The 27,690-nt window shown below is 41.8% G+C and overlaps 1 pseudogene across 1 annotated transcript; it reads right to left on the reverse strand.

The window, feature by feature from the left end:
* On the reverse strand, window positions 1-27,177 carry LOC307065672 (U3 small nucleolar RNA-associated protein 25 homolog; annotated as a pseudogene). The gene is made up of 12 exons: window positions 27,167-27,177; window positions 26,993-27,032; window positions 26,057-26,288; window positions 23,888-24,058; window positions 21,433-21,521; window positions 19,320-19,730; window positions 17,142-17,361; window positions 9,596-9,798; window positions 8,216-8,398; window positions 7,967-8,079; window positions 6,997-7,242; window positions 1-546 (listed from the first exon to the last, which is right to left on the reverse strand). The product of its transcript is annotated as a U3 small nucleolar RNA-associated protein 25 homolog (transcript).
* Between the last annotated feature and the right edge of the window lie 513 nt (window positions 27,178-27,690).

Below are 27,690 nucleotides of genomic sequence, written 5' to 3' on the forward strand. Positions count from 1 at the left end.
TCACAACAAAAGAATTTATGGCGTACAAAAAAATTCACAAGTAGAAGATTCCTTCTATCAACTTCTCAGAGTTCCATGAGCTCTCCCCTGACCTCTGAAAGATGGGTTTTACCAAAATCTGGTTTACACGGAACTTTTCAGGTATATATGGTCTGAAAAGAAAGAAGTATCTGCTAAGAACCTGCCTGGTGCTCCTTCCTTGTTGCAGCCCTTCTTTGTGTAAGTGATCAGAATCAGGTCCAAGAGACACAGAATCAAGCATGACATATCACACCAAACACCATTTCCTGTCCAACCAATTCTCATCTCTCTCCAGTAATGAAGAGGTGGACGTTCTTCTTGGACTGCAGCATCTGTGCAGCCCGCTCCACCCCGACCACAGCAGACAGCCTCTGGGCATCGTACTTGGAGTAGGGGACAGTGCAGGTCCAGGCAGCTTCCTCTCCTCTGGTGGTGGCTTGCAGCATGTTATAGACTTCACTGTAGAAGTGGGGATATGTTGGCAGTTCATAGAAAATTAGGTTCCTGATGCCTTTTATTGTGTATCTGTTAGAAGGAGAAAGAGAGGCTATGTCTACATGAGAAATTCTATGGAAAAGCCACCGAAGAGTTTTACAGGGACATAGTCACTCTCGCTGTTTCATGCAAGGAGAAAGACCATGGCACAAATAACACACAGACCAAAAGTTACTCTAATTTGAGCTGGAGGGGCTCATTTTTTGTGACAGTGTATTTGAATTCCTAATGTTTGGCTTAAGATAATGATAAAATGAATTTGCACTTCTTGAGCCTAATCTGAGCAGACTGAGGTAGGGTGGGGAAGAATAGTAGACAAGGATTAGAAATCTGTCGCAGAAAATTTGAAAAGCAGGCATTTCCAATTTAACATTATCCTAATTATAATCAGGCAAAACAGTGTTCTGTAATGGAGATGAGGTCAGGCCAGACCCAGTACATAAAATAAGCAGCATAAACTGTAAATGCACTCCCATTAGTCTTTTCTTGTCATTCTGTAGACATGTTAACTCCATGGCAGATGTCCCAAGTTCACCCATTTACAAAATCCTGCCCGAGGACCCATTAGGCATTATGGGAAGGCAATTAATTTCAACAGCTTCCTCGCTTCTTTCCCTGCTGCACAGGGCTGCATGGTGTGGGGGTGGTGCAGACCCTAGGGACGCGCCTTACGGTTCGGGTTGAGATCAATCATTCCCTCTTGGGCTCCATGACCAAAGATTTTATACGTTGACAAGTTTCTGATTTTTCCTGTTAAGACTCTCATACAGGGCTGATGTCAGACTCCCTCGGGAATTTTATTTTATTCATGGACGGTAAGTTTTCCTTGTCTTTTTATCCCTTGGCTCATCCTGATCTCTCTGGAGACCCTCCTCTCCCAAAATATAACTGCAGTCCATTACTTGGATCAGCTTTCCACATCCTCTTTCCATAAAGGAATTTTAATGGCTAATGATGTTGAAAAAACACAGTTCTGCCTCAGTAGTTATCAAAACAAACACAGAGTTCCATTTCTGCTTAGTATGTAGAAAACTCAAGAGAATACTGCTCCCATGCTAACAAGAAAAAGATAATCTACAACAGTGTTCCTTTTCCTGAGCCTAGACAGCTGATGTCACAGGGCAACCAAGTGAACTGATTCAACGGTGCCCTGGTGTGTGTTTAACAACTGATTCTCAGTGGGGGAGGATAGGTGCTGATTTGAAGCATTTGCCAATTTCTGTGGTGTAAATACTCCATTTCAAGCTACCAGTGTCATGTTGCTGAACTTGGAACTGGGAAGAGATGTGCAACCATACCTTAAGAGCTGGTATGAGCCAGCTTCAGCCCATCACTGACTGAATTCCAAAGAGTGACAAGATGGTCTGAAGAAAGACAGGACGGTCTGAAGAAAGACAGGACATATGAACCACTTCACCTTTGGCAGAGCACAGTGGGGAAGAGGGCAGCTGCTAAGAAAGTGGGTAGGAAGAAAAAAGCTACACTTTTTTTTTTTTTTTTTTTTTTTTTTTTTTTTTTTTGGTATGTGGGCCTCTCACTGTTGTGGCCTTTCCCGTTGCGGAGCACAGGCTCCGGACGCGCAGGCTCAGCGGCCATAGCTCACGGGCCCAGCCGCTCCGCGGCACGTGGGATCCTCCCAGACCGGGGCACGAACCCGCGTCCCCTGCATCGGCAGGCGGACTCTCAACCTCTGCGCCACCAGGGAAGCCCAGCTACACTTTTAACAAGTTCTTAAAGGGCAATTATGGGCTTGCATGACAGTTCAGAATCCCTGGGATTCCCGGACACTCCTTTACTTCACAGTCATGAGGGCTTTTCCAAAGGTCTCCACTGGGAGCCCTGGAAAGACTGGACGCAAGGCAGAAGACCTGAGAGACCCCGATGGTGGTGCAGACATGAAAACTCACTCTCTTCCCAGAGCCATGTTGTATATGAAGCTAAAGCCTGAAGCCAGTGAGAGGGGCAAAGGTCAACTGCCAGGGGGGAGTCAGAAGCAGCAAAACTGTGTGCCCTAAGGGAGGAGCATTAACCCCTCACCCCATCCCTCCCCACCACAGGACTTACATCCAGTAAAAAGAGCAGTCTGGGCAAAGGGGAAAGGGCATGAAGCCTGTTCAGCCCAAGATCCTGCACTGATGTAAGCAGATGTTTGCCACCACTGCAGAGAAGCAGGGAACTCTTTCCCACCAAGACCCCTCGTAGAACAAGGCAGAGGCTGGCCACCATGGAGGGTGGTGCAGGAGCCCTGAGAAAGCGCCAGCTCCAAAGCCCAGGACGGACAGAACCTGCCTGCATCTGAGCTGGACCAGGAGGAGGACAACTGCCCCACATCAAGCCTTAGGGGAGGAGCGAGCAGGAGCAGCCTGCTGCTGGGGGAGGGGCCGGAGCGTGGGAGAGGCTCTCCCTCGGCACAGGGGTGCAGGGCACGGTGAAAGCTGAGAGGGGAGCAGGACACTGAGACAAGGCCCTCCAGCACTGGGCCCCACAGTGGGCCACTGTCTGCTGGAGGAACTGGCAGTTTGTGGTAAATAGAAGGCAACGACGGTAACAACCAAATCCTCACTAGATTCACAACTGCCACGCTAGTGGCCTGACAGAAGAGGCGTCCAGGCCAACTACTTACTCAGGCACTACATTCAACTGACAATTACAAAAAACACAGAAAAGCAAGAAAAAGACATTAAAACCATGAGGTATCATTTTGACTATCAAGTCACTGGAAAAAAGGAGAATTTACAGAAATATTTACAGAATTTACAGAAACAGGCTAATGGAGTATAAATTATTGTGTGTGTATTTCACCGGGGAGGGGAGAAGATGGGAGTGGCAACACACAGCAAATTTTAAACTGGGTACAGCTTTTGAACAAATAAGTTTTCCTTTCCAAATTTATCCTAAGGAAATGCCTAGGCAACTATGCCATCAACTATGCATATGGATGCTCTTGGCATTATTGTATATAATAACAGAAAACAACAAATCAATATGCCCATTAAAAGGAAACTGGGTTAATTATATACCCATACAATGTAACACTATGCAACCATTAAAAAGGATGCTATACACACCTTAAAGGTTACTTATAATTACACAGAAAAGGTATTTTTACAATGTAAAGATTTAGCAGACCTACACCTTGACCAAGTGATTACATTTAGTATCACCAAAAATGGGACAAACTGACACCCTGGGCCTCTTGAGGAGATGCAGGGGGAAGTACACAATATCCTCTATGTAGAATTCTTACTAAAATAATGTTTAAATCTTTGGTCCCCGAACTCTGATGCTCACTCAATCACCTATTTGTTTTTTAAAAATACCTGTAATTGGTCCCCATCCCCAAACACCATGATTTAATTGATACTGGGGTATGACCAGGGCATTCAGATTTTTAAAAGCTCCCCAAGGGGATTCTAATATGTAGCAAAGTTTGGGAACACTGATCTAAATAATAAGAAAACAGCCAAATCCAGATGTGGGACATTCTACAGGAAACTGGACTGGACTCTTCAAAAAATATCAGTATCACAGCAAGAAACAAAGGAAGAGAATTATTCTAGATCAGCGTTTCTTAACCCTGGCACTACTGCCATTTTAAGCCAGGTAATTCTTTGTTGTAAGGGCTGTCCTGTGCACTGTAGGACGTCTAGCAGCACCCAGGCCTTGACCCGCTTGAACCACTAGACCACTAGAATAACCCTCCAACTGTACCAACCAAAAATGTCTCCAGATATTTCCAAATGTCCCTTGGGGAGCAAAACTGCTCCTGCTTGAGAACTGCTAAAATAGACTAAAGAAACATGTCACGCAAGCGCAATGTAGGATTCTTAACTAAATCCTGGATTGGGGTGGGGGGGTGGTGAGAAACAGCTGTAATCGTCATTTTGGGAACAACTAGGAAAATTTGCATACAGACTAAATATTAGATGGTATTACTGCAGTAATGTCAAGTGGTATGTTAATGGTGTTGTGGTTAGATAAAAGAATGTTGTTTTTAAGCTCTACAGGCTGAAAGATTTAGGAGTTAAGTGTCATGAAGCCTCCCATAATCTACTCTCAAATGGTTCAAGAAGAAAAAATAAGAGATGTGAGTGGAAAGAGAGAAGGAGAGACAGAGAATGTGGGTGCATGAGAATGTGGCAAAATGCTAACAGCTGGTGAAGCCTAAGTGGAAGGAGTTAGAGATGTTCACTGGGATAGTCTTACAATCTCTTTTAAAATGAAATCTTCCCAAATAAAAAGTTGGAGCGGGGGCAGGATATAGTAGAACTATATATATATATTAACTTAAAAATACATCCATAACATACAAGTATATACCAAAATGCTAACTTATTTAAGCTTTTTTTCAATAAGCACATGAAACATTCAAGATAAAAGAAAAAAAATCCAAATGCGTACACTGTGATCCCAATGTTGGTGTCCTTTTTAAAATGCCTGTGTCTGTGTGTGTGTGCACGTGCACATGTTTTTTACATCAAAGAGACAGGAAAGAAATACACCAAAATGGGTATTTATATCAGTAAGATGATAGGTGATCCCATTTTTTTAACCTAGATTTTCTAGGTTCTCTACAATAATTGTGTAATACTCTTATAATGAGAGTATTTTTAAAGCAAAATAAAACAACAAAACCAATTCCAATAGGTATTATATTTAAAACCCAAGAAAATCTCTCTTAGTACCAATTCGTGCACAGTAGAGACTAGGCATCTCCTGGAAATAAGAGCACGTGACCAGAACCTCTCCAGAGGGGCAGTTAGTAACAATTCCCATGACCTTCTGCACCTCTTCCCCTGCCTTCCTCCTCTCCTGTATGTGCTTTGGGTCTTCGGTGACCCCTACAAATATGGCGTAACACTGTGACAGGACCTAAAACTAAGGACATTCCCGATGTCTATGTTACCTGACAACTGTTAAAGATAAATGAGGCAACCACAACTGACTTGCAAGGCTGGCTCCTGCATACAGTCTATAAAGACGAGGTCTGTTACTTCTATAACTGGGGTTCTCCCTGAGGCAGGGAGCACTCAGAAACACCCCACTAGCGTTTCCCACCTCCAGAAATCCTACCTCCAGAGTTTCTGATTGCCCCCTGCTTAAGAATCCTTCCTGTGCTAACCCACTGATAATGCTCAGAGAAAGAACTGTGAACTGTCCTCCCCTCAGGAGGGCCATCATGACCAAATGCCCATCCCATCCTAAGATTCTACTGGTTTCATCTCCCCAAAGAAAACAAATCCTCAGGATGAAAGTTTTTTGCTAGCTCACAAATGAACTGTAATATGTCTAACACGGCCTACTTCCATAGAGAATATAAATACAGAATTTTAAAGCTGGATACTAAAGTGTAAAATACATGTACTTTTCCCAAGGTCAAATGAAAAAATCAAATCACAAAGACACTGCAGATCAAAATACCCATCATCACCTTGGTGACCTCTCAAGCAAAAAAAATCTATAGCTGGGAACCTTGAGATAATTGGCAGTTGCAGATTATCTCCATTCAACTTAAACACCCACTAACCTGGTCCAGGGTACAAAGCTAATGGCACGTGTTCGGTTTGTCTTTATAGTGACTTTGGGGACAAAACAGTTTGGTCAATAAATGAACAGTGTAAGACAGAAGACTGTCCTGCCTACTTAAGAGAAAGGGCTCCTTTGACATCATGCCCTCTCCTTGAAAAGCTGCTACTTGAGAGCAGTCTTCATCCCAGCTTAGTTCACACTTGCTACAGACAATCACGCTGGGAAGTTTTCCAATCCATCCACTTCATTTAAAGGACTTGCTTTGATGTATCAAGCTTTTGGAAAACTAAGGGCTCTTTAGACCTGCTGAGTGCAAACTCCCCCAAAATACCATTTCCAACATGAATGAAAACAACAACTCACTGGAACAAAGCAAGTAATGATGCCAGCAAGAAGCAAACCCTGAAGCCCTTAAATACTCACCTCTAAGCCCCTCACCTTTTGCTTCTCCTAAACTTCAAGGAGCCCCTTAGTCCTGGTTCTCCTTGGTGCAGAAGTGTGTGTGCACTGCCTCAGGACAAATGAGAGCTTTCTGAACACTGACCCTGTACTCAACTTCCATCTCCACAGACCACACAGTCCCCAGTGTTTCATCTGTGCTTCTACGACAGGTTCCTCCCTTTCCTGTATTCAGTTGAGAGCTGCTCAACTCTGTAATATCCTTCTTGAGGGGTATACCCACAGCTACAGGAGGTACCCTAAGTATGGACCCACTCCAGATCTATATACAGGTTATGCTGTAGTCACTCATTCGTTTCTACCACCTTTTCCAACAATGCCCATTTTGAAAGAAATCCAACCAACCAATCAAGAAAAGTCTGTCCAGCCCCCCAAACTCTGGCTTGTCTGCAGGAGGTGAAGCAAGGGAGGACCTTATAACACAGCAAAGCCCACCATGCACTTGGAAGCAGACCCTCCAGAGAGGACACTTGAAACCTGGCCCTACTTTACCTTTTGTAGAAATGGAAGTGCTCTGTGAGGAGCAGGAACTGCTTCTCTCCTTGAAGGAAGAAGTGTCTGGCCCTGGAGACACCAGACTTCTGGGTGTACTCGCAGATATGAGTGAAGTTCAGTTCCTCCTTCTTGAAGTAATTTCGGAGACGCACAAAGTCAAAGTAGGAGGGGACATAGATAAGCGTGTGAGACATGACTGCATCACGATACTGAGGCAAAATCTTGTTGACGAAAAAGTTAAACCTGATTTGGAAAGGCAAAGGGCAGAGTCAGTGGTCTAGAGGTGAGCCATAGTGTCACTGCCAACTGCATGACCCTGGGCAAGTCACAATCTCCTTCTACCTCCCCTAAGAGGCCAATTTGGCCTACCTCATTGCAAAGAGATTATATAGGGATAAAACTTGTTAAGCACATCAAAAAGTAAGTGCCAACACTATTCATCATAAAGAATAGATGTGATGCTTGTATATCCCAGAGAATTATTCTAGGAAGTACGTAACTGTATCATTCATTCATTCAGTTGTCAATCAGTCAGTCAACAAATAATTACTGAACACCTACCATGTGTTAAGCACCATTCTGCTACCATGGGTCCCCTGACTAAACACAATGAGAAGACAGGGGGAAATTACATAGAGAATTAGAAAAACAGTTGTTGCCCTGAAGGGCTTAGAATTAAGTTGTTGACATGAGGCATTAAAAAATTAATGTAATTTTAAAATGCCACAGTCTAGGGGAAAGTACCCTTGATTTACTAACCCTGACACTATTGGAACTAGGACAACACACCATTTCTCTGGCCTTCAGTGTCCTCCTCTGTCAATGGCATGATTGGATTCAATTATCTCATTTCATTTCGTAAATGGTAACTAAGAAAGCCAACACGGAATACAATTCTAAATTTGAACGCCCAAGTAAAATCCCTCTCTGTGACCCCCCAGGGATCCAATGGGACAGGGGAGGGTACCTGGCATCAATCACTGAAGCTAGGTTTTCAGGTTCCATCCTCTGGAAGACATGTGGGAGCTGCACCAGGACATGACTGATGCAGCCTGTCATCGGGACATTCCTCACAGCCACCTGCCAGGAGTCAGTGAGAACATTAGGAAGTGAGCTATCCCCATTGTTGACCAAATGCTGTCCTCTCCTTCTGCCTCATGACCCAAACAATACACAATACTTCATGAAAATTCAGAGAAAGAAGGAGAGAACCCACCTGGCCTTGCACATTGACGCAGTACTTGTTGAACACAGAGTTGATCTGGGCATCCTGCAGGACCCCAAACAGCAGCGTCTGACGATAGTACTTGGACCAATTATTGGGGTTCCACATGCGCACTCGGGAAAAGTCCACCCCATGTGAGTCCAAGGGCAGTAGGTTCATGTGGTTCATCAAATGCTTTGAGCAGAAATAATACTCCATTAATACTTATTGAACACTTAACCTGTTGGGCGTTGCTAACCTTTCTATAAGCCCATCATCTTATTTAACCCCATGAAGTAGATACTATCATCTCCCAAATTACAACAAGAAAACAGGCTCAGATGGGTGAGTGACTTGCCCATAGTCAAGCGAACAAGAAGAAAAGCTCAAACTGGCCACCTTGTGGATCTTTCAAAAAGGATCAAGATGCTACCTATACAGAATATTTCTTTTAAAGGAAATTCTGAAATGCCACTCTGGTCACTCTATAAGCCACTCAGTTCCAGACTTGGACAAGAAGGGAAATGACACGGAAAACAGAGCTGCTGTCCTTCCATGACTTGGTTCCCAAAACGTTAGAAAATTCCCTGAGTGACTACATGTGCCTTTTGCTCAAAATAAAGATGACTCAACCATCGACATGCCTTTCCTATTTTAATCATATTTTTACCTTGTAATGTATATTGAAGGGTCACAAGTACTATAAGTTTATTCCCTACTTTATAAATAAGTACTCCCCTTTATCTGTCCCAAACTTACTCCAAGTCCTGGGGTTGTAGAAAAGGTAAATTCTCACATGCCTTATAAAAATAAACCTATAGTTCTGTGATGAGGATTGTTCCAAAGCACAATCCTAAACCCCAAAACATTGCAGAGTATGTTGAGAGGGAGAAAAAAAATCATAGTACAAATTACAGTAGGGGGACAAAAACATCTTACGTTTCTCTGTAAAACATCACAAATTAAGAAATCATGAGCAATGTTTTCCATCTCCACTGAAGACCAAACAAAAGAGAACGAGCATAAATAGGAGGAACTATTTTAGATAAAAACATTCCTGGTGAGGAGGGATTTCAATCAACCAACCAACCAACCAACCAACCAACCAACCAACCAACCAACCAACCACACTAAACTGGTCTATTACTAGAAGCAACTTTTAAGGGGAAGAAATCTTTTCTGGAGATTTGAAAATGTTGACAAGAATTTTTATCTTTCTGGATACTTTACTGACCAACTTGTGGGTAGAAGAGGGGACAACATTTCCCGTTTTCAAATTGGAAAATGTGGAATATTTCCATTTCCAAGCTGAGTTTTAATCTGGACTTTAATAACCATTTCAGACTCAAACCACTGAGCTTCTTGTCTCTAAATGTTAATGACCAGCATTACCAAGACATGCTCCCAGTTCTGCATCAGGTAAATGTCAGCTTGATCAATGATGAGAAGCTCAATAGAAGACAGAAAGTCAAAATCTCTCTTCTTCTCTCCTTTTCCACCAATGATGGTCCTCAAGCCCAGAGGGGAGGCAATGAGGATGTCTGACGAATAGAAGGGGGCATAAAGTCGGATGCTTCTCTGCAGTATTGCTACCCCTATACACAAAACAGCCAAGCACACATCAGTTCATGAGTCACCACCAAGCCATTAGCTTCCACCCCCTCAAACTGCAGCCTCCCCTTGTACCTTCCACATCTTCCCCTTTGCATGTAATTGTGCTCAAACTGCTTTAATTATTAAAATCATCATCGTCATCATCATCATCCCTCCTTTGCATCTACGGTCCCTTCTAGCTCCCACCCTCTTCTTTTCCTTCACTGGCAAACCTTCCAAAAAATTATCTCTACTTTAAAATCTCCCACTCACTCCTTAATGTACTGCAATCTGCCTCTGAGTCTCAGGACACCACTGAAATGACTCTTGCCAAGGTCACCAACAGCTCTCAGTTACCAATTCAATGGCACTTTAGTGTTTCTTGTCACGAATGCATAAGCACACCCTCCTTGAAATGTTCTTTTCCTTACTGGTGGTTTCTATCACTTTAACACTTACTTCTATTACTGACCTGGTCCTTATCTATTTTTCCATATTCAAAGAGCTCTTCAACAAATCCCTGGATTCACCCACAAGTTCTCTTTCACTCTACATAAAGCTTTGGATAAATATATTCACTAATTATGGCTTTAACATTATCATCACAAAAATTTATATTTCCTGCCCACATCTCTTTCCTAAGCAACAAGTAGCAGTCTGTAAAGAGCCCAGATCATATGTGAAGGAGATTCACTTGCTAATCTTAAAGCATCTACCAGAGGGGCAGAAGTTGGCTGGGACTCTCTCTGGGGACAGAATGCTGGCAGATGCCATTTTTACAAATTCCCTCTACCTTGATGGCACTGGTGGGTGCCACTTTTTTGCACTCTCACTCTAAGTTGCTAACAGTGGTGGTGGGTGAGTACCCCCTACCCCACGGCCCTGCACTGCCTGTGTGCAGCACTGACAAACATGGACAACGAGCAGCCACGCCTACCCCATCTCATGCCACTCGCGGGACACGACCTGAGGCAACAATCGCATGTAGCCCACACAGGGGACACTCCTTGAGCACCAGGCTCAGGCAGATGGGGGTGGGACTGCATTTCTAGACTCCATGGGAGTGAAACAAACAGAGTTTATAAGACGACCAAGAACTAGGAAAAAGTTAAAAATACAGTTCATCTCCCACACAGGGCCACTCCTTCAAGACGGGGCAGTAACTGTTTTGCATAATACACAGAAACAAACACAGAGAGTCAAGCAAAATGAGGAAGCAGAGGAACATGTTCCAAATGAAGGAAGAAGATAAAACCCCAGAAAAAATATTTAATGAAACAGATGTAAGTGATTTATCTGATAAAGAATTCAAAGTCATAGTCCTAAAGATGCTCACCAAACTTGGGAGATGAATGAACGAACACAGTGAGAAACTCAAGAAAGAGACAGAATATAAGAAAGTTCTAAACAGAACTCACACAGCTGAAGATTATAATAATTGAACTGAAAAATACACTAGAGGGAATCAACAGCAGACTAGATGGTAGAAAAGAACAGATCAGTGACCTGGCAGACAAGGTAGTAGAAATCACCCCAACAGAACAGCAAAGAGAAAAAATATTTTTAAAATATGAGGACAGTTTAAGGGAACTGTGGGACAACATCAAGTGTACTATCATCGGTGTTAAGGGGTCGCAGAAGAAGAGAGAGAAAGGGGCACTAACATCCACATTATAGGGGTCCCAGAAGGAGGACAGAGAAAGGGGCAGAAAACTTATCTGAAGAAATAATGGCTAAAAATGTCCCTAACCTGGTGAAGGAAACAGACATTCAGGTCCAGCAAGAACCAAGAGTCCCAAACAAAATGAACCCAAGGAGATTCATACCAAGACACATTATAATTAATATGTTAAAAGTCAAAGGTAAAGAGGGAATCTTAAGCAGCAAGAGAAAAACAACTAATTACAGACAAGGGGATCCCCATAAGAATATCAGCTGATTTTTCATCAGAAACTTTGTGGTCCAGAAGGAGATGGCATGATATGTTCAAATATGCTGAAAGGAAAAAACTTCCAACAAAGAAGGAAGGAAATAATAGAAGTCAGATGAGAAATACTGAATAAATGAAATGGAGACAAAAAAAAAGATCAATGAAACTAAGAGCTGGTTCTGTGAAAAGATAAACAAAATTAACAAACCTTTAGTCAGACTCAATAAGAAAAAAAGAGAAGGGGCCCAAATAAAATCAGAAATGAAAGAGAAGCTATAACTGACACTATAGAAATACAAAGTATCATAAGAGACTACTACAAACAATTATACACCAACAAGTCAGATAACCTAGAAGAAATACGTAAATTCCTAGAAACACACAATCTTCTAAAACTGAATCATGAAGAAACAGAAAATGTGAATAGATCAATTACTAGTAATGTGATTGAATCAGTAATCAAAAAGCTCCCCCAAAACAAAAGACCAGGACCAGAGAGCTTCATGATAAATTCTACGAAATACTTAAAGAAGATTTAATACCTATCCTTCTCAAACATATTTCAAAAAACTGAAGAGGCGGAAACACTTCCAAACTCATTTTATGAGGCCAGCATAACCCTGATACTGAAACACCACAAAAAAAGAAATGTACAGGCTACTATGCCTGATAAACACAGATGCAAAAATCCTTGACAAATTATTAGCAAACTGAATCCAACAATACATTAAAAGGACCATACACTATAATCAAGTAGAATTTATTCCAGGGATGCAAGGATGGGTTGACAAAGTGGGTATAGAGGGAACGTATCTCAACATAACAAAGGCATATACGATAAACCCACAGCTAACATCATATTCAGTGGTGAAAAGCTGAAAGCATTTCCTCTAAAATCAGGAACAAGACAAGGATGCACACTTCTGCCACTTTTATTCAACATAGTATTGGAAATCCTAGCCACAGCAACTAGGCAAGAAAAAGAAATAAAAGATAACCAAATTGGAAAGGAGGAAGTAAAACTGACTATTTGCAGATGACATGATACTTTATGGAGAAAACCCTAAAGACTCCACCAAAAAACTGTCAGAACTAATAAATAAATTTAGTAATGTTGCAGGATACAAAGTTAACAAAAATCTGTTGTGTTTATATACATTAATAATGAACTATTAGAAAGAGAAATTAAGAAAACAATCCATTTACAATAGCATCAAAAAGAATAAACTACCTAGAAAAAAATCTAACCAAGAAGGTAAAAAACTTGTACTTGGAAAACTACAAGGTATTGATGAAAGAAATTAAAGATGACAGAAGCATGAAAAAATACACCATGCTCATAGATTGGAAGACTTAGTACTGTTAAAATGTCCATACTGGACACCAAGGGGGGAAAGTGGGGGTGGGGGTGGGGGTGTGATGAATTGGGAGATTGGGACTGACATGTATATACTAATATGTATTAAATGGATAACTAATAAGAACCTGCTGTATAAAGAAAGAAAGAAAATTCAAAAACAAAGTCCATACTACCCAAAGAAATCTACAGATTTAATGCAATCCTTATCAAAATACCCATGACATTTTTCATAAAACTAGAATAATCCTAAAATTTGTACAGAGTTGCAAAGGATCCTGAATAGCCAAACTGATTATGAGAAAGAAGAACAAAGCTGAAGGTATAACACTCCCTGATTTTAAACTACACTACAAGTCTACAGTAATCAAAATTGTACGGTAATAGCACAAAAACAGACACAGATCAACAGAACAGAGAGCCCAGAAAGAAATCCATATTTATATGGTCAATTAATCTATGACAAAGGAGACAAGAATATACAATGCAGAAAAGACAGTCTCATCAACAAATGGTGATGGGAAAACTAGACAGCTACATGCAAAAGAATGAAACTGGACCACTAGCTTACACCATCTACAAAAATCAACTCAAAATGGATTAAAGACTTGAACATAAGACCTGAAAACCACAGAACTCCCAGAAGAAAACATAGGCAGTAACTTCCCTGACAACAGTCTTAGCAATATTTTTTTGGATCTGACTCCACAGGCAAGGGCAATGAAACCAAAAATAAACAAATGGGACTACATCAAACTAAAAAGCTTGTGCACAGCGATGGAAACCATCAATGAAACAAAAAGGCAATCTACTGAATGGGAGAGGATATTTGCAAATCTAGTAAGGGGTTAAGATCCAAAATATATAAAGAACTCATGTAACTCATTATCAAAAAACCCCAAACAGGGCTTCCCTGGTGGCGCAGTGGTTAAGAGTCCGCCTGCCGATGCAGGGGATATGGGTTCGTGCCCTGGTCCGGAAAGATCCCACGTGCCGTGGAGCGGCTAGGCCCGTGAGCCATGGCCGCTGAGCCTGCGCGTCCGGAGCCTGCGCTCCGCAATGGGAGAGGCCACAACAGTGAGAGGCGCACGTACAGCAAAAAAAAAAAAAAAAAAAAAAAAGAGGACCTGAATAGACATTTTTCCAAAGAAGTCGTACTGATAGCCAACAGTCAAATGTAGAGATGCTCAACATCACTCATCATCAGGAAAATGCAAATCAAAATCACAATGAGAAATCAAAACTACAATGAGGTACCATCTCACACTGGTCAGAATGGCCATCATTAAAAAGTCTACAAATAACAAATGCTGGAGAGGGTGTGGAGAGAAGGGAACCCTCCTACACTGTTGGTGGGAATGTAAGTTGGTGCAGTCACTATGGAAAGCAGTATGGAGTTTCCTTGGAAAACTAAAAATATAATTACCATATGATCCAGCAATCCCACTCCTGGGCATATATCTGGACAAAACTATAATTCAAAAAGATACATGCACCCCTATGTTCATAGCAGCACTATTCACAATAGCCAAGATGTGGAAACAACCTAAATGTCCATTGACAGATGAATGGATAAAGATGTGATACATATATACAATGGAATACTACTCAGTCATAAACATGAACAAAATAATGCCATTTGGCAGCAACATGGATGCAACTACAGATTATCATACTAAGAGGAGTCTGTCAGAAAGAGAAAGACAAATACCATATGATATCACGTATATATGAAATCTAAAATATGGCACAAATGAACCTATCTACAAAACAGAAACAGACTCACAGACCTGTGGTTGCCAAGGTCAGGGGTGGGGAAAGGGATGGATTGAGAGTCTGGGGTTAGTTGATGCAAACTATTACCTTTAGAATGGGTAAACAACAAGGTCCTACTGTATAGCACAGGGAACTATATCCAATCTCCTGGGATATGCCATAATGCAAAAGAATATAAAAAAGGATGTATATATGTGTATAACTGAGTCACTGCCGTACAGCAGAAATGAGCACAACATTGTAAATCAACTATACCTACTCCAATTAAAAAAAAAAAAAAGAAGAATGTATCAGGTGGCTAGTAAGTGCTGTGATCAAAATGAAATAATATAAAATGATAGGCTGTGATTTTGGAGTTATAAATTCTTACAGCCACCATGTATTATAAGTTGCTATTAACCAAAGCACAGAGAGAAAAAAAACCACAATGAGATATCACCTCAAACCTGTCAGAATAGGTCTTATCCAAAAGACAAGAAATAACAAATGCTGGCAAAGATGTGGAGAAAAGGGAACCCGTGTGCATTGTTAGTGGAAATGTAAATTGGTGCGGCCACTATGGAAAACAGTATGGATGTTCTTCAAAAATTAAAAATAGAATCACCATACAATTGAGCAATTCAACTTCTGGGTGTTTATCCAAAGAAAAAAACCCACTAATTCAAAAAGATATATGCACTCCTACGTTCAATGCAACATTTATAATAGCCAAAATATGGAATATGGAAGCAGCCTAAGTGTCCACAGATGATGAATGGATAAAGATGTGGTGTGTACACACACACACACACACACACACACACACACACAATGGAATATTACTCAGCCATAAATGAATGAAATCTTGCCACCTGCGACAACAAGGATAGACCTTGAGGGTATCACAGTAAGTGAAATAAGTCAGACAAAGACAAATATCAACAGCATGTGATTTCACTTATATGTGGAATCTAAAAAACAAAAAACCAGACGGATACAGAGAACAGACTGGTGGTTGCCAGCAGGGAGGGCAGGGTTGGAGGGTGGGCAAAATGGATGGGGGAGATCAGGAGGTATAAAACTTCCAGTTATAAAGTGAACAGGTCACAGGGATCCAATGTATGCCATGGGGAATACAGTCAATAATACTGCATTAACTTTGTATGGTGACAAACGGTAACTTTACTTATTGTTGTGATAAGTTTGTAAGGTATATAGACATTGAATCACTATGTTGTACACCTGAAACTAATATGTCAATTATATATCAATTAAACAAAAGACTGATTTATCAGCTCCTTGTTGGCCGCCTGCATATGTTTAAAACTAACCATAAGCTCTAATCCCCTTGCACTGCACACTCCAGCCATGCTAAAGCCTCTGAATCCTAAGTCATGCCGGTTTATTCACCCTGATGCCTCCACACTTGCCGTTTCCTGTCTGAAACTTTTTCTTCCACTCTCATCGCTCCACTTTGTACCTGGCTAAATCTGACTCAGGTTTCAACTTAGTATGGATGGTACCTCCAACAGAAGGCCTTCCCTAACAGTCCTGAGCCCATTTTGAGTAAGGATATTTGCTTTAAATACTTTAACTAGAACACCCACTATCCTCTAACCGTAACACATCTCATCCCATACTGTCTGATTTGTCTTAAGGCTGGACTTGCTTAACAGTAACTTTTAATTCCATATCTCCAGCTTAACAGTGCCTGGCACATAGTAGATGCTTAATAAGTGGTAAATGGGCATACGTGACTAATAAATATTTTCCAGGAACTTTTTCAATGAACAAGCAACCAAGTACATGGGAGCTGAATGACAAACAAGCAAAAATGTGCAAAGCTGGGGGGGAGTCAGTAAGTCCAGAGTGGAGATAATTCAGGTGTGGGCACTCCACATGGCAGGCAGGAGGGAAGTCCATTACGTACAGATGCTCTAGTTTATTCATCTTCCCCAGGCTGACCCACCCAGCCCCATCACCTCCAACTCCCCGAAGAAGCCCTGTAGCATTGACTGTGAGCTACCAGCTATAGGCATGCTGAGACATTTGTTATAAACATGCAGGTGCCTTTCATACATGCCTTCACAGACACTCCATCCCATTAGCCAAGTATGTACCCCATTAGCCAAGGCAAGACTCTCCCCTGGCAGACGAGTGGTCTCAAATGCGTCCTGGTTCTGCTAGGAGGCTGAGACAGTGACCCTCTGAAAGAATGCCTAATTCCAGGCTTCTAGCTTCCAGCTATGTGCACCTCACACCTCAGGTCCCTCAGGGTCTCAGTTTTGACAAGGAGGAATTACCAGTCCTGAAGTGGTCATCGATGTTGCCGACAAATACAGCTTCATAATCCTCAGGCCTCTTCAGGTTGGGTGGTCTCTCCTTGGGATCTGAGCCATACTCTCCATTAAACCTCTTTTTGTTGCTTACAATTATTTTCTTCTTGCTGTCGCCCTCAAGAAGACTGATGAAGAGCTGTACCACCCGCAAAGCAGCTTCCCGGAATGGCACCACTATCAGCACCTGTGGAGGGAGTGATGGGCAGCCTTGGAGGGGCACGGGGAAGGAAGGACAGCTCGAGGTGAGCCTGCTGGGGACCTAAGGAGCCCTCCGTTCCACAGCCCCTGGCCAAGGACCACATCCGTGTCACCCCCTTTACACAGGACCTGACTCAGTACTGAAGGCTGAGCATCTTTCCGACCCACAGCACCATGTCCTATGGACTTCAATCTCATGGCTCCTTGGGGTGGGGGGCGCAATTCTTAAGCAGAATGTAGAAATTTTTTTTGCAGTACGTGGGCCTCTCACTGTTGTGGCCTCTCCCGCTGCGGAGCACAGGCTCCGGACGCGCAGGCTCAGCGGCCATGGCTCACGGTCCCAGCCGCTCCGCGGCATGTGGGATCTTCCCGGACCGGGGCACGAACCCGTGTCCCCTGCATCGGCAGGCGGACTCTCAACCACTGCGCCACCAGGGAAGCCCAGAAATACTTTTTGAGGTAAGTCAATGCCGTTAACAGAGGTGTCCATTAGCAAAAACCCAAGGGCATAAACACACAAAGCTCTTTGAGGACAAGAAATTTTACTCATTTCTGTCTCCCACAGAACTTAGTTCAGTATTTTGATCCGTAAGACCCAAGGAATATGCTGAACAAATGAATTAGATGTATTAAGTAGAGAATAAAGTTAGTAAGGAAAGGACTAAAGCATCATTACTTTTCTAGTACATTTCCTAGTACATTTTTCAGAAATGATGATAAAGGATTTCTGAAATAAGATGATATTTCAATGGGAAATATAGGATTCAGTTTTCCAAACATTTCCAAAAGTGCTTAATTTTAACTGTTGAGGAAAAAAAACAGAAGATGCTTAACAAATGATTACCTTCTAACTACTCTTGTGTAAACAATACAATCAATGGATATAACCCCAGTCAGATCAGGCAATTCACCAAATTCTGAATGTGATTCATGGGTAATCTACCTCATATTCTATTTTGCAATTCTAAATGGAAACAGATAATCTTATTATCCTGATGTTCAAGATTCTGAGATAGTTTCTCAGAAAGGCAACCAGCACAGCCAGAGGGGTGTAGTGATTCAGTTTGGTACAGTGCAGGGATGATGGATCAGTTTTGAAGAGGGCCAAGTTACTGTCCCGGCTGTCACACTAAGTAAGTGTCTAGGCTTTGGTTTCCCCAACTATCAAACAAGAGGGTTGGACTAAGAAATCTCTAAGAGCCATATCAGTATCAAAATCCTAAAATCCTATTAAGCCCAATGGGAAGAATCTAAGAAGATGAGGCTTCTTCAATATAGACACAGAGGCTAAGGGGTAAGGGGGTATGGGTGGCACAGTATCTAGCTCCAGCACATCATGAAAAATGTAGACAGAATTAAACGATGTAAGCTCCCAATCCACTGGAGCTTAGGCTTATGAGCCACATAAATATAATCATCACTTTAAGCAGTAATAAGGATACAATGCAAAAACAGGGATTTTGTTTTCCAAGGTTTACATATTTATGTGGCTTGGTGAAGAGAATCCTTGGTTCTAGTCCTGTCTCTGCTACTTTTTCCCTGGTTCTCTTTAGCAAGGTCCTCTACGAATCTGGGTCTCTGTCCACAGGTGTAATATGTAGGGATTGAATAAAAGGCTCCTTAAGGTCCCATCCAGCTCTGACAATCACAAAGAAGAGATTTATAGTGGAGTGTTACTTATGTAGGATCAGGGTTTAGCTTTAAGGAGAGAATTATCATGGAGGTACCTCCTACTCCAGTTTCCAGTTAGATCTGCTATTAGAGACAGTCCACTGAGCTGTCTGCAGCACTGCTGTGACATTACCTGGCCCATCTAATATGCTCATTCTTGGACTCATTCATTATTCCAATCATTAAAACATCTGAGAACCTGCTAAGTGCCAGGACCCATATGTTAGAGCCTTACAGCCTCCTTGAGGGCAAAGTTCTGCTGCTGCCACTCACCTTGGGCCTCGTTAGCCCTTGGTCCCTGAAGTCATCATCATCACCCAACCCAAGTTTCTGGCTTCGGCATCTGCTGTTGTTGGCAAGCACCTGGGCATTGGCTTTGAGAACGTGATTTATCACATGCAGGCAGTACACGTGGCGAATCTCTTCCCCTTTCTTCAGGGCAGTCCTTTCTGGGTAGAACAGGTCCCGGTAAGAATTCATAATTAAGAAGAGCTCTTTCTGGAGGGGTGTGAAGGGGCTACTTGAATTTGGGGGACCAGAGAGGAACTGGCTGTTGGTCTTGATCCAGGTGGATTCCAGAGGCTTCTGGAGATGAAGTGACTTTAAGTCAATGTCCTTTGGGGGTTTAAAGGTTTCCAACTGTTAAAACCTGGATGAAAAGACAAGCTGGCCCAGGATGGGCCACTGTGGGAGAAATGATCAAGAACTAAGTTAGAAATGAATTATAGTACCTTACATTCATATAGTGCTTTATAATTTACCAAGGCCTTTCACAACTTACAGATCCTCTCACTTTATCCTCACAACAACCTTACAAGCTAAACACTATAATGCTCTTCTTGCAGTTTAGGAAATGCTGAGGTTCAGAGCTTATAGGATTCAGACAAACAGAGGCGAACAGAGCTAAGGGTTAGAGCCCAAGGTTTCTGACTTTAGAAACCTTGTGAGCTCTTCACTAGATCAGTGGGTCACAAACTGTCCTGTGGACCACACTGTAGGAAGTCAAAATTTACTCTAGACAAAAGAAAAGGGGGCCCAACGGTCAAATAACTTCGGTAACCACCACAAAACCTAATCCCCCTCAGGGAGAGTCACATGCAGATCGGACACTAAAGGTTCTGCTGAGTCCTGTAACAAGGACTCCGTTCCACTTCGTTTGACCCAGAGTTTTCCAAATTTACTTGGACGTGGAACAAGGTTTTTGTTGTTGTTTTGGATTTTTTTTTTTTTTGGAGACATATATTAGAATCAAAAAGAATAGTATTTTGTGGAATACCAGTTTGGGAATTTTTGCACTGTAACAAACTGCTGATCTTAGCAATAAAGAAAGGATGACCTCTGCAATAAAAAAGAATTAACTATTGATATATGCCAACAACTGGGATGAATCTCCAAGGAATTATGCTGCGTGAAAAAAGCCAACCTGTATGATTTTATTTATATAACGCTTTTGAAATAACAAAATTATAGAAATGGAGAACAGATTAGTGGTTACCAAGGGTTAGGAATGGGGGAAGGGAGGTGGGTGTGGTTATAAAATGGCACCAGGGAAGAGGAGGGATCTTTATGGTGCTGGAAATGCTCTGTATGTTGACTGTGGTGGTGGCCAGGGCAACCTACACGTGATAAAACAGTAGAGAACTAAATAACACAAAGGAGCAGGAGCAAAAGTGAGGAAATCTGAATAAGACAGGTAGGTTGTATCAGTGGAAATTTCCTACTTGTGATATTGTACTACAGTTTTGTAAGATGCTACCACTGGGGGAAACCGGGCAAAGGGCACATGGGATACCTTTGTATTATTTCTTACAACTGCATCTATAATTATTATCTCAATAAAAATTTCAATGAAACAAGGATGACCAATTCTTATGAATAGCATCAGTGGTGAAAAAAAAAATCACCGAAAAAAGAAGCAAAAACTGCTCCATACTGAATAATTTAGGTGTGAACTTATCTCAGATATTTCAAACAAATGAACAGCAGTAGCTACTGTCTGACTGAACACTTCGTACATGTCTTCCAGTAAACTAAATTACTTTATTTTGATGCAGGCATTACTGTCCCCCTCTAACAGATGAGAACAGTGAAGATTAAAAAGGTAGATTAACTTGCCTTAGGTCATGAGATAGCCCCTTGCAGACGTTGGTCTAAACCCTGGTGTACCTGTCTCCAAAGCATTCTTATCTTATTGGTCCCCACCTTCCAGCTTCCCAGTGCCTTTTCTAGCTATGCCTGTGCCTTACTGGGCTCTTCCAGTCTTCCTCTATCTTGCTCCCTATCAAGCCATCTGCCACGGGTGTGTATCATACATTCAGGGAGACCACTAAAACCCAAGACCACTGCTTTTCTCCATTTGTAACTGTGATGATGGAACAATGCTTACTTTTAGCTGGTGGGTAGTTTTGGGATTTGTGGCAACAGCCTGGATTTCTTTTTCTTTCAGTTCTTTGTTTACATGTTGTGCAAATGGATCTAATTCAGAAATAAAGAATATTAGAACACTTAGGGCAAATGACAGGGATTTTCCAGTCTTCCCCTGTGAATGACATCCTGTTTTCATGATGTTAACTCATCTTTTTCCCCATCAACTTTCCCCATCATTTATCCCAGTCCAGAGCTTAAAAGTTTCTGACAGGTTCATCTCCCTAAAGCATTTCTTTAATCACATTATTCCCCACCTCAAAAACCTTTGAAGAAACTTCTTGGACTGAAATTCAACATACACCTCTAACCTACCTCTCTAATGTAATTTTTGAATTACGTGGCTCTCAAATTCTTCTGCCACTGTGGCTTTCCTTCCTTTAACTGAAAATTCTATCCTCTTGTTCACCGCATTTCTATATATCCAAATAGTATCCGTTGAATGTTACCCCCTGACTCACAGTAAGTAACTATTTCCCAAGAGCCTACTGTGTCAGGCACAGTTCTGGCTCCAAAGAAGCCATCTCTGGTCCCCTATAGACAGTCATCACTTTCTCTCAAGCGCCCCACCCTGCCCTCAGTTATCCACACCAACACATATATGTGCATGTCCTACCTCACCTAACTAGACTGCAAGATCCCTGAGGGCAGGTTCCATGTCTGATTTAACCTGCACTGGAAGACAAATATAAATGCTCAACACTCAACTGAGGTGAACAAATGATCAAAATGGCAGGGTCAGTGCTCTGCACTGGCCACCCAACCTTCTCTTCCAGCCCCACTCATGTAAGAAGCAAAGTTAAATGACCCATTCAGGGACCCAGGTAGTAAAACTTCAAATGCAGTGCACCTTATATTAAGACCTAAGATAAAGGTGAACGATAGGAAATAAGAATTCTAGGTGATAATATATCAGTACAGACCAAACAACCAGAGAAACTTTAGGATAGTCAAGCCTCCTAATGTTTCCTCCAGGGTTTTTTTTTTTTAACGTTTTTTGAGTTCAGAACGTGGTTTTTGCCCAAATTCTACCTGCTACTTCTTCCTCTTGTCTAGAATAGCTAACAGAACCAAATGAGGATTAAAATTTCAACTTCAGTGGCACAGCTGGTTGAAGAATGGCACTGGGACCAAAAAAGGCAGTCAGGACACAGAATGAGACCAACCTGACTTGCCCACCCAGGCACAGGCTAAGACACAGGACCTGAGAGACAGCAGAGCCCTGCCTCAGCCTACCACAGGCTTGTCTAAGTAACAGTCATGGGGACAGAGGCATGGCCCAGTGTTCTGTATCTTGACTTTGGCGATGACAATATAAATATACACATTTGTCAAAACTTATCGAATTATATACTTAAAATGGGTACACCTTGTTGAATGTAATTCATACCTCAATAAAGTTGATTTTAAAGTTAAATTAAAAAGTCGCCTATGGGGACTTTCCCAGTGGCACAGTGGTTAAGAATCCGCCTGCCGGGCTTCCCTGGTGGCGCAGTGGTTGAGAATCCGCCTGCCGATGCAGGGGACACGGGTTCGTGCCCTGGTCCGGGAAGATCCCACATGCCGTGGAGCGGCTGGGCCTGTGAGCCATGGCCACTGAGCCTGCGTGTCCAGAGCCTGTGCTCCGCAATGGAAGAGGCCACAACAGTGGGAGGCCCGCGTACCGCAAAAAAAAAAAAAAAAAAAAAGAATCCACCTGCCAATGCCGCGGAGCAACTAAGCCCATGCGCCACAACTACAGAGCCTGAGCTCTAGAGCCAGCGAGCCACAACTACTGAGCCCATGTGTCACAACTGCTGAGCCTGCGTGTCACAACTGCTGAAGCCCGTGTGCCTAGAGCCTGCGCTCCACAACAAGAGAAGCCACCACCGTGAGAAGACCACGCACTGCCACAAAGACCCAATGCAGCCAAAAATAAAGAGAGAGACTGGGGAGACAGGGTGGAGCTTTCTGGCTTCTGAGGTGCTTCCTAGTAATAAGGACCAATCAGATTAGCCACTGCCGGGTCTCACAAATCTGTAAAATTACTGCTCCAGTAAGGAAGAGCAAGTGAAGGATAGAGAGAAAAATGCAAAGTACTTTTCTCCTCTTTCTCTCCCTTCCCTGCTTGGGGAAAAAAATCAGAAGTCTTCCCCTGACCCCAGCTGTGGATCGTGAGCTTTGAGGAACTGGCCTTCCCTGCTATCATTGTTCAACTGTTTGTCCTCATGAACAGCCGCGCCCACTCGCAACACTGCCTAACCCTGAAAAACACAAAAGATCTCGGAGAAGCATTTCTTTCCAGCTCTACAGCTAGCTGCTAAACTATCTGTTTCTATTACTGCTCATTCCAATAACAAGAGATTTAACAGGTATTAGACCACAACCACCCATACTAAGCACCAGCTGAATTCAAACAACATGAGCTGTGCTCTGACCTTGTGATGCTTTCAGAGAACAGTTGCCTCCTCTTTCCTCTTCGAGAAAGTTGGTTCCTAGGCTGAAGAGTGACTCATGTTTTGCATCTGTAAACTCCTCTGGGGATTCCTCTGCTGTGCCAGGTGGCCCGTGCCCATCTTTTCCCTTTGGGTCAGCAGGTAAGGCCGCATCTGCAGTTTTGATAAAACATTTTGTGAAATTATTTACTACTCATAAATATAATTACACTTCTGTTGACAAATGAAATCTAATTCCTTAGGCTATCATTTACTTTTAAGCAAATTCAGGTAGAAGACATAAGTTTCAAAACTGAGCTTGACTGCTGACCTAGTACATGTAAAGATGTTCAAATCAGCGTTGATATAACAAATAACTAGAAAAAATGATTTCGTCATTTCTATCGAAGGGGTACTAATTAAATTACCACATATTATTTACAATGGAATACTATGTGATTAAGCTAATGTGAACCCAGTTACACACGTTATATCATTAAAGAAAAAAGTAACTTACAGAAATATATGAGGCCATTATGCACATACACACAAATATATATTCACTCATATATCCATAAAAAAGTAGTCTGGAAGGTTCTATAAAATGTTCAAGGTGTTCATCCCAGGGTGGAGGAGATATATGTTAACTATATCACCCTCTTAAATTTTTACAGGAAATATATATTACTTTTATAATTTAAAAAACCAAACTTTTCATTTTTAAAAACCTAAAACATGAAAGAAAACTGGAAAACCAACAAAATCAAAAAAGTCCCTAAGTCTGAGGCAACGATTTTTTTATCCAAGTACAAGTGATGAATGAAAACACTAAGAATGGTGTGTGACACCTTAAAGTATAGAAAAAAACACAGTAAGGCAAATAGGCATTAAGATAATAGAATATAAAAAGTTACCCAGATATATTCAGACAATGGACTACTATTCCAGTAATAAAAAGAAATGAATTACTCATATGAACTACACGGATGAGTCACAACAACATGAGGAGCCAAAGAAGCCACATGCAAAAGGGTACTTATTGTGTGCTTCCATTCATATGAATTTCTAGAATAGGAAACACTAATACATAGTGAAAGAAAGCATGTCAGTGGTTGCCTGATGCCAGGCCTGGGAAACTGACTGTAAAAGGACAAGAAGGAACTTTTTGCAGGTATTGGAAGTGTTCTGTATCTTGACTTTGGCGATGATAATATAGACAGACACATTTGTCAAAACTTATCAAATTACATACTTAAAATGGGTGCACCTTGTTGAATGTAATTCATACTGCAATCAAGTTGATTTTAAAGTTAAATTAAAAAGTCACCTATGGGGACTTCCCTGGTGGCACAGTGGTTAAGAACTCGCCTGCTAATGCAGGGGACGTGGTTTCAAGCCCTAGTCTGGGAAGATCCCACATGCCGCAGAGCAACTAAGCCCGTGCGCCACAACTACAGAGCCTGTGCTCTAGAGCCCGTGAGCCACAACTACTGAGCCCATGTGCCACAACTACTGAAGCCCACGTGCCTAGAGCCCATGCTCCACAACAAGAGAAGCCACCACAGTGAGAAGCCGGCGCACCGCAACAAAGACACAATGCAGCCAGAAATAAATTAATTAATAATAATTTTTTAAAAACTAGTCACCTAGATGTCCGAGTGAGACAGAGTTCCTTTAAGCTTTCAATCCCAGCTCTTCTCTGAAGCCTCCCCTCATGCACCCTGGCAGCATGTGACCACTTTGCACCTCTTTAACACCTTATATTTATCGGTTCCATTCAGATTTGACGCTTGAAAAGTTTTGTATATTTTATGTCTATCTTCCACTAAACTTGGTTCCTCTAAGGCAGGAACAATAATCTCTTTCATAAATTGAGACCATTACAAAAACAGAATTATGTTCCCTTTCCTCTCAATCAGGGGAATTTGAAGTAGGATTGATGAAATCCTGGAAATCATAAGCAAAAATGTCATTTCTGCATTTTTATGGCCAGAGGGTCCTTCCTGTGTTTTCATCAGATTCTTGAAGATATCACAGAGCCCAACAATGTTAAGAATCTCTGCTTTGAATCCATGTGCTTTCACCCAGCTCTATGGTACAAGGCACCCTGCCCCTGGGGCAATCTGTCTGTGGTCCCTGCAAAGATGATAAACCCACATCAAAGACACTTACTCTTCTGCATGTCAGTAGACTCTACTGCCGTCTCTTCCTCCACAACGATGTCACTATCGCCGTCTTCAAGATTCATTTCTGCCTCATCTATAACACTGTCTTCTTCCTCTTCCTCCTCCTCATCTTCCTTGGAAACATCCTTTAACGTGGCAAGTAGTCTGTTGTAACCAGAAACTTGTTCTGGTTCACTCTATGCTTCACTTTCAGAACTTGAAGTATCTAAACCCTCTGACTAAAAGGAAAATGGGGATTTTAAAAACAAAAATTATATTGTTCTTGTTGCTACCCCACGACTATCATCAGGCCCACAGTGGAACCAAGTTCAGACTTTTCTAAATAAAAACTAGCTTTTCTGCAAATATGCAATCTCATCTATTCAACCAAATCTAGCACCAAATTTGTTTAAAACAGCTAATCTAGCTATGATTCTAGAAGCTCTTCCTCTTCTTTGAACTGCTAATGTACCACATGGGAAGACAGCAAACTAAACACATGGAGCTTTAGGTTATAAGGCGATCTAACCTATGTGTCAGACACTTGGCACCTTTAAAGGAGCAACAGGAAAACTTACAACAAAAAAGTGTACTTTATTTCTGAGTCTGGGGTAATGAAATAAGACCTTTGATGATTTTGCACTCTATTTTATGTTAAGTAAACATGACATTCCCTCTTAGGATTCACCAAGAGCCCTCTGGTAAGCCTCCTTAACAGGTTCTAACAGGCTAATCTCTCAGGACAGTTTCATACTTTATACTATATTAGTTATCACAATGGCATTTTAACAGACACCTGCACTTAAAACTAAGCAATATTACTAAAATATAGCTTACATCTAAAATCAAAAAGAGTGGAAATGTAGCCAAACTTTATTACCATATATAATCTTAAAAGTAACAGTCCAGAATCTACTATCATAAAGAAGGTATAAAGCATTACCAGTTGACAAGTCTGTGGTTTTGCTTCCTTTCTGGAAACCCTGAGAAGAAACAGGCAATGTTAAACTTTAACTACTAGTATGTAGCAATTAGGAAAAGTCTAATGATACAACTTTAAATGAACATGGCAGACTATACCGTTATAAATACATTATATCTATTGTCAAGTAAAAACTCCATATGCATTTGGACAGGTTTTGTAAGGATATGCCAAATAGATAATAATAGACGAATGAAAAAGTCTAACAAGACCACATGACAAATACTACAGTCACACAGTAACAGGCTCTCATCCAAAAGATGGGAAATTTTGGCAAATAAAAGCCGTCGGGGTTCACCTTTTCTAGCAAATTTCTTAAGTAGGCTATCCCGCTAACTGTTGATAGAGCAGCCCAAAGGGGTGGGATGAGCACTAAGATCATAAGTGAGAGTCTGGACACTTATAGAGGAACCCACAACTACCCAAACATTAGTTTCCTCATGGTCACCGAATACATAGGTGATGTCGAGGGTCCCAAGCAATTCTTTTCTTATTTTTTTTTTACTTATTTATTTATTTTTGCCTGCTATGGGTCTTCGTTGCTGCGCCCGGGCTTTCTCTAGTTGCGGCGAGCGGTGGCTTCCCTTGTTGCGGAGCAGGGGCTCTAGGCTCGCGGGCATCAGTAGTTGCACCACGCTGGCTCAGCTGTTGTGGCTCGC

Source organism: Hyperoodon ampullatus, assembly GCF_949752795.1.
Source record: "Hyperoodon ampullatus genome assembly, chromosome: 2".
Lineage (NCBI taxonomy): Eukaryota > Metazoa > Chordata > Mammalia > Artiodactyla > Ziphiidae > Hyperoodon > Hyperoodon ampullatus.